This window comes from Mirounga angustirostris, unplaced genomic scaffold, assembly GCF_029215605.1.
Source record: "Mirounga angustirostris isolate CCGP_5_RB_7025 unplaced genomic scaffold, mMirAng1.0.hap1 SCAF_16, whole genome shotgun sequence".
Classification (NCBI taxonomy): domain Eukaryota; kingdom Metazoa; phylum Chordata; class Mammalia; order Carnivora; family Phocidae; genus Mirounga; species Mirounga angustirostris.
The window spans coordinates 47,919,574-47,927,810 of record NW_026991724.1 but is presented as its reverse complement, the minus strand read 5'-3'; the positions used below and the strand labels follow the sequence as shown (position 1 = coordinate 47,927,810).

The 8,237-nt window shown below is 46.5% G+C and overlaps 1 long non-coding RNA gene across 6 annotated transcripts in view; it reads left to right on the top strand.

The window, feature by feature from the left end:
- LOC135362860 (uncharacterized) overlaps window positions 1–8,237 on the top strand; it is a 66,292-nt gene that overhangs the window by 25,262 nt on the left and 32,793 nt on the right. The gene's annotated exons all lie outside the window — the stretch shown is intronic.

Sequence of the window (8,237 nt, the reverse complement as noted above, 5' to 3'; positions counted from 1 at the left end):
TGATCTCAAGCTTAGTTTAAAAAATAAAAATAGAAGTTCTTGGGTGGCTCAGTTGGTTAAGCATCCAAATGTTGATCTCAGCTCAGGTTTTGATCTCAGGGTTTGTGTTCCAGCCCCGTGTTGCGCTCCATGCTGGGCATGAAGCCTACTAAAAACAATGTGTCTTAAATAAAAATAAAATTTTAAATAATGGAAATCAAAAAGGCAGAATGAGGAAAGGGGAGGGAGACACCTTAGATGAGCAGGTTGGGAAGCTCCTGAGTCAGGTGCTCTGTGTGGCCATGGGAGCTCCCTTGTGTTTAAGAAAACCTTTGCCTTTTCTGAAGATACTAAATAGAATTAGCACCCTAAAGGGGAAGCGTCTAGCAGGCAGTGCAGAGGAGAGAGGAGGAGAGTCCCTCCGGCATTAACAAACGGTGAGGGCAAAGAGGACACTTTGCAGAGGGCCCAAAACATGTCTCTTGGTGACGTTCCTCCCACTCACGGGCTCCAGGATAGGCATGGAGGGAACCCCTCCGAGCGGGCAGAGCTGCAAAGTCACAGGAAAGGGACCAGAGCAACTGCTTCTTGGAATATCAACCATCCTCACCCAAGAGAGCCAGCTGGTGCTCTGGGGCCTGTCCTCTTTCTGGGCTCAAGGGTACCGTTGGGGTTCACATTAACAGACGGGATTTCTTACCACAGGTTTTGACCCCCACGCAGCCCTGGGACGTGGTAGCCACGCTGGGCTCACCAGGCCTGGGCTTACTGAGCGGACCTTCCCTTTCTGTAGGAGTCTTTGCAGCTTGGGTCCACGAAGCCCCGGCCTCCCCCCTGCCGGTGGCCTGAGGGACCTTCCGTGCAGGGGCTGCCCTCCCGGGTCCACGTGGGCAGGGGTGAAGGCACGTGATGAACCTGAAGACCCAGAGGAAGGGCCTGGCTCAAGAGAGACCATGGAGGGGAGAGGGTGTGCGTGGAGCAACCACCCCGTGGGGCATCTCTCCTGGGGCCACCTGGAAATGTGCAGCCTGCCGTGTTCTGGCTCTTGCGCCTCATCACTCACAACAATGTATTTCATCAACAGCGCTTATTACAGCTACAAGAAGTGCTGTCACTTTCAAACGAAACACAGGGACCCGGGCCTGATGGCGCTTTAGCTCCCTTGGATCCACTGCTCCAGTATTGTCGGCACTTGTCGGGTGGTTGTAACAGGAGGGCGCTGCATGCTCTCGAGGGTCAAAATCTGTACCACGGCGCTGCTTTGAGCACATCGAGTTCACACACAGTTTGTGACTCTGAGTAGTTTCACATTAAAGCCCCTGATGGTGGGAGACCTATGTCCTCAATGGGCAAGTTTGCAGAAGTGTTTGAAATAGCACACAGGGGCTCCTGGGTGGCTCAGTCAGCTACGTGTCTGCCTTTGGCTCAGGTCATGATCCCAGGTCCTGGAGTCGAGCCCCACATCGGGCCCCCTGTTCAGCGGGGAGCCTGCTTCTCCCTCTCCTCGCCACTTGTGCTCTTTCTCTCTATCTCTGTCGCCCAGTCTCTGTCTCTCTCTCAAATAAATAAATAAAAGCTTTTTCTTTGAGATTTTTCTTTATTTATTTGACAGAGACAGAGAGAGACACAGCGAGAGAGGGAACACAAGCAGGGGCAGTGGGAGAGGGAGAAGCAGGCCTCCCGCCCAGCAGGGAGCCCGATGCGGGGGTCGATCCCAGGACTCTGGGACCATGACCTCGATCCCAGGACCCTGGGATCATGTGACCTGAGCCCAAGGCAGACGCTTAACGACTGAGCCACCCAGGCGCCCCCTCTGTTAAAGTCTTTTTAAATTTTCATCTCTAAAGTTACATTCTATCCTTCAAGGTATTTAATCTAGTTTTTGTGCATTTGTTAAGTTTTCTTTGTTTACAACTTTGGAGTGCAGTGTGTTCTAACAAAACAAAATACACTCAAAATCAAGTGTATGGCTCTGTTCTATTCACCTGTCTGATCATATTATTTTATACATTTCTGTGTATGTATGTGGTTGCTTTATCTTTTTTTTTCTTCTCCCTTTTTTTTGGTTTAGTTTGTTTTATTTTTTTGTTTTGTCATTTTTTTGCTCGGTTAAAGTCTTCTTAAATTTTCTTTTTTTTTTTTTTAAGTTTTTTAAATTCTTTTTTTCTCTAAAGTTACATTCTATCCTTTCAAGGTATTTAATCTTGTTTTTGTACATATATAAGTTTTCTTTCTTTACAATTTTGGGATGCAGTGTCTTCTAACATCACAAAATACACTCAAAATCTAGTGTCTGGCTCTTTCTATTCACCTGGCTGATCATATTCTTTTTTCTTTTTTTTGTGTGTGTGGTTGGTTTTTTGTTTTTTTCCTTTTTTTCTCCCTCTTTATCTGTTGGTTTGCTTTATTCAATCCTTTCAAAGTATTTAATCTTGTTTTTGCACATACGTACATTTTCTTTCTTTACAATTTTGGGATGCAGTTTCTTCTAACATCACAAAATACACTCAAAATATAGTGTCTGGCTCTGTTCTATTCACCTGTCGGATCATATTCTTTTTTGCATTTCTGTGTGTGTGTGCAGTTGTTGTTTTTTGTTTTTCCCTCCCCTTTTTTTGTTTGGTTTGCTTTATTTTTTTGTTGTTCTATTAAAGTCTTAAAATTTTCATCTCTCCAGTTACATTCTGTCATTTCAATGTATTTCATCTTGTTTTTGTATCTATGTAAGTTTTCTTTCTTTACAATTTGGGGATGAAGTGTCTTCTAACAGAACAAAATACACTCAAAATCTAGTGGATGGCTCTGTTCTAATCACCTGTCTGATCACACTCTTTTCACCATTTCTAGTGTGTGGGGGGTTGCTTTTTCTTCCTTCACCCCCTCCACTTTTTTTGTTTGGTTGGTTGGTTGGCTTTATTTTTGTGTCGTTTTTTATTCTGTTAAAGTCTTTTTAATAAAATTTTCATCTCTAAAGTTACACTCTATCCTTCAAGTTATTTAATCTTGTTTTTGTACCTTTGTAAGTTTCTTTCTTTACAATTTTGGGATGCAGTGTCTTCTAACAAAATAAATACACTCAAAGTCTAGTGTATGGCTCTGTTCTATTCACTTGTGTCAAAATATTATTTTTTACATTTCTGTGTATGTGTGTGTGGTTGCTTTATCTTTTTTTTTCTTCTCCCTTTTTTTTTGATTGTTTGTTTTGTCATTTTTTTGCTTGGTTAAAGTCTTTTTAAATTTTCTTTTTTTAAAAGTCTTTTTAAATTTTTTTTTCTCTAAAGGTACATTCTATCCTTTCAAGGTATTTAATCTTGTTTTTGTACATATAGAAGTTTTCTTTGTTTACAATTTTGGGATGCAGTTTCTTCTAATAGACCAAAATACACTCAAAATCTACTGTCTGGCTCTTTCTTTCACCCGTCTGATCATATTCTTTTTTTTTTTTTTTTTTTAAGATTTTACGTATTTATTCGACAAGCAGAGAGAGAGCACAAGTAGGCAGAGTGGCAGGCAGAGGAAGAGGGAGAAGCAGGCTCTCCGCAGAGCAGGGAACCCAACCCGGGGCTCGATCCCAACCCTGGGACCATGACCTGAGCCCAAGGCAGAGGCTTAACGACTGAGCTGCCCAGGCGGCCTCTTCCTCTTTTCTCTAGGAGTAGGGGTAAGATCAGAATGTTTCTCGTTTAATGTTTAAAAATCTCTCCTACCAATCGATCTAGGTCCAAAATAGTAACCCAATTTGTTTGTTGGTTCATATGGCTACTCAAGCGTTTCTTTCTTTTTGACTCCGTCTGGTCCATTTTTGTAGGTAATCACTGAATACACGGTTTATTCCAGGAATATAATGAAACAGTAGAAATTCAGTGTAATTCACAGCATTCATGCCTTAAAGGAGGAGAGGCGTGTGATTTCTTCAAATGATAATTCTCATTTGAAATTAGTATGTACGTATGTATATAGATACACTCTACCTACAATTCAGCCTGAAATCCAAATTGTCCCAAATGACTCCTTTCCTCTCACACACAATGCCGGGGTCCTAGAGGAAAGGGAGCCCCACTGGCGGGTGGGACAACTGCAAGGTTCCTGTCCACACAGAGCTGACATTTACAGAATCCGCGCGGCACCAAGAGCCAAACGGTAAACTCGGGGCTCTCGCTGAGCCAGCAGGAGACACAAGCCTCGTGTCGTGAGCAGTGACACTGCGCTTCTGCGATGCCGCCTCTGCGATGCCGCTTCTGCGATGCCGCTTCTGCCAGGATCCCGCTTCTGCGATGTCGCTTCTGCCAGGATCCCGCTACTGCGATGTCGCTTCTGCCAGGATCCCGCTACTGCGATGTCGCTTCTGCCAGGATCCCGCTACTGCGATGCCGCCTCTGCGATGCCGCTTCTGCCAGGATCCCGCTTCTGCGATGCCGCTTCTGCCAGGATCCCGCTACTGCGATGCCGCTTCTGCCAGGATCCCGCTACTGCGATGTCGCTTCTGCCAGGATCCCGCTACTGCGATGCCGCTTCTGCGATGCCGCTTCTGCCAGGATCCCGCTTCTGCGATCCCGCTTCTGCGACCCCGCTGCAACGTCAGCGGGCTGCTGGGACACGTCCGACGACCTGATTGGCCAGGAGCCCTCCCTGCGTGGGAGAACGTGATGACGCAGCAGGACGCCTCACGGCAGAGACTATAAAAGGCCGGCCCTCGGGGCTTGATCGTCTTTTCTGCGACAGGAGCGGACAAGTAAGTGTACTCGCTTTTGGCCTCTCACAATTCGATTATGTTCGGTATCAAACGTTGGATCGTGGAGTTAGTGGTGGAACTGGTAGCTACCTTTGTCCTGGATAGGATCAGATTTTATGTTCCTGAATTATTCCAGACATTACTCGAGAACCAATGGAAGTTCACAGATTGTTTAAAAAAGATGTGCTGGCGTCTGTTGAAGAAGACCCTTATTTATGTCCTGAGCAATCTTGCTTCCCTCATACACAACCTGAAGGTCCGAGAAGTCTTCCTAAATATGCCATGTTATTCTGGACACAGGAGGAGGTTTGCTGAACCCACAGACGTGGTTGTGCTTTAGCTACTCTTAAACACCTAAGCGATCGGGGTTCCTTGGGGGGATACTTAGCACCAGGAGGAGAGCAAATTACTTTACTAGCTGATCTACTGCCATGGGAGGCTTGTGTGTGTGCTCAGCTCTGTCCCTGAGCCTGGCGCCTTGTACCAAACTCGCAAACAAGACTGGCTCACAACTGTGAATGGAAACACCGCAACTGAATCACTAATGTTAAGCACTCCTAACGTGGAGCCCAGAGGCCACTGTACAAATTGGTCCTATGCACGTCCACGTCTGGACCCAGCCTGTGCCTACCACAAACCGCTACATTCTGCCATGGTTCTCAGCTGGAAGCTTATTTTGCTGAGCTCCACCTCGCAACTATCGTCTATGTATATAGTAAAGCCACTTTTTTATGCCGCACCCATCATCTTTGTTTTTTTTCTAATATTTTATTGATTTCTTTATTTGACAGAGAGAGACACAGCGAGAGAGGGAACACCAGCAGGGGAGTAGGGGAGGGAAAAGCAGGCGTCCCGCGGAGCAGGGAGCCCGATTCGGGGCTCGATCCCAGGACCCTGGGAGCATGACCTGAGCTGAAGGCAGACGCTTAACGACTGATCTACCCAGGCGCCCCACCGATCATCTTTCTTTCAGAAGAACTTCCACAAGCCTGCGGGTTTACCTTCATCCACTGTATCTCCTCCCCCGATCAGAGCACATTTACGGTTCCTCTTGAATCTGTGTCTCCCAGATTTCAAAAGAAGTTTTGTTTCGCTTTGCAGCCTCAGTTCTTTCTTTTTTGACACAAAGGAGCAAATAAACTTCTTACCAACAAATAGAGTGTCTGCAGCCTTATTCCCCCGCCCTAGGCTGACTTCTTTCTCCTGTGTGGCTCAGGCTCTGTGGCCAGGATCCGAGGGAAAAACCAGGGTGGGTGAGAAAGAGAGCTCCATGCCATGGCGTAGGGTGGGCAGGGGAGGGAGGGGTCTGAAGCCTGGCTGAGATTTGCTGCGTGGTGGATGGGGGTGGGGTGGTTTCTCAGCCTATATTCTGGGTCTCAGCATCCCAGGGGTTTTAGAGATGTCTCCTCTCCCCGGGAGAAGTTCAAGGTGAGAGAAGTGCGAACCATGAACTGGTCGAAGGCGTCTTTACCAGTTGTGGGGCATGTATCCCAAATTTGGCCAGAGTAGAGCCGGCTGGGATGAGGACTGAGCTGGGGGAAGGAATAGGGTCCCCAAACTCAGGTTCCAGGGGACCCACGTTGCGGTGTGGGCAGTGGTGAGACTCCTAAGGCTCACGAGAACGCCCCCGCCCCCGGGTCAGGAGAGACCCGTGGAAGGGAAAGGGTGTGAGTGGGGAACTCGGAGGTCCTTGGGGTGACCAGGAAATGTGGAGCCTGCCTGTGTCGGGCTCCCTGTTCAGCGTGGAGTCTACTTCTCCCTCTCCCTCTGCGTCTTGCCCCACTCGTACTCTCTCTCACTCACATATAAATAAAATCTTGTTTAAAAAGTCCATACCCCCAAAGTGATATACACACGCAATCCACATTAAAATCCTAATGGCATTGTGGGCAGGAAGGCGAAAAAATTCATCCTTCAATTCATATGGTATCTCAACAGACCCCAAGGAGCCAGAACAATCTAGAAATAGTAGAAGTGGGCAGCTTGTACTTCCCGATTTCAAAACGTATTACTGAGCTACAGGAAACAAAAGAGTGAGGTCCTGGCATAGACACAGAGACACACGTAGACCAAATGAACAGAACAGAGAGCCCCTAAATTGCAGAGCCTTCCACACATGGCCAAATGATCTTCCCCAGGGTGCCAATCCCACTCGAATGAGAAGGGACAGTCTCTTCAATGAAAAGGCTTGGGAAGACAGGATATCCACATACAAAGAAGGAATCCGGACCCTTCCTTTCCACCATACACAAAAATTAACTGAAAATAGATAATGCGTCTCAAAAGAGAACCTAAGACCGTGACGCTGAGAGAGGAAAAGCGGAGAAAAGCTTCATGACATTGGACTTGGCAATGATGTCGGGGACATGACACCAAAAACACAGGCAACAAAACCAACGAGAAAACCGGGGCCAGTTCAAGCTTACAGACTGTTGGCCCTCAGGAGAAACAATCAACTTGGGGAAAAGGGAACCTACACAATGGGGAAAAGACTTGCGGTTCCTATGTCTGGGAAGGGATTCAAATCGAGAAGGTGTAAAGAAACTCTACAATTCACAACAACAAGGAAAACAAACTACCCAAGTAAACAATGGGCAAAAATCTTAAAGAGACATTTCTCCAAAGATATGCAACGGCCACCAAGCCTCTGAGAACAGGCTCAGCACCAGTAATCATTACAGAAAGCAAATCAAAGAACAAAGACATATCATGTCACACCCGTTAGGATGGCCACTATCAACAATAACCAAAAGAACCCAAAACCCAAAAACCGTAAAACAACTTGTGTTGGGGAGGATCTGGAGGCATTGGAACCCTGGCCCCATGTCGGTGAAAATGTAAAATGGCCCATCGGCCGTGGAACACGGTGCAGAGTTTCCTCCAAAGGAAGAAATAGACTTACCACGTGATGGAGCCGTCTCATTCCCGATGTTACATCACATCCAAGAATTGGAAGCAACGTGACGAAGGACACTTGCACATCCCCGTTCGATGCAGTGTTCTTCTCCAGCGTCAAGCACCCACATGTCCCCACACACAGGAATGGAGAAAGAACCTGAGGCATCTACATACAACGGAATGTTCTTCCATCTTAGAAAAGAAGGATATTCTGGCCCTTCTGCCAAGTGAAATGAGCAAGTCACAGAAAGACAAATACCCTATGATTCTCCTTACACGTGGTATCTAAAGTAGTCAAATTTATAGAAACAGAAAGAACGATGGGATCCCGTGGGGGCAGGGAAGAGGAAACGCAGAGCTGTGGGTACAGATGTTCAGTCACAAAATGAACAGGTGCTAGAGATGCGTTGTATGGCAATGAGAATTTGCATACCCCTGCTGTCCCATACGCTGGTGTATGGCTAATGGTAGTAAATGTAATGTGATTGTTTTCAACCTACTATACTTTTGAACACATTTCTTTAAGAGAGAAAATTGGGGTGAAGAGTCTGGGGCCTTTGAAACCTTCTTGCCTTCAAAGAGGAAGTTCTGGGTGTGACAAATACAAAGTGTTAGTGGGTGAGTTTCA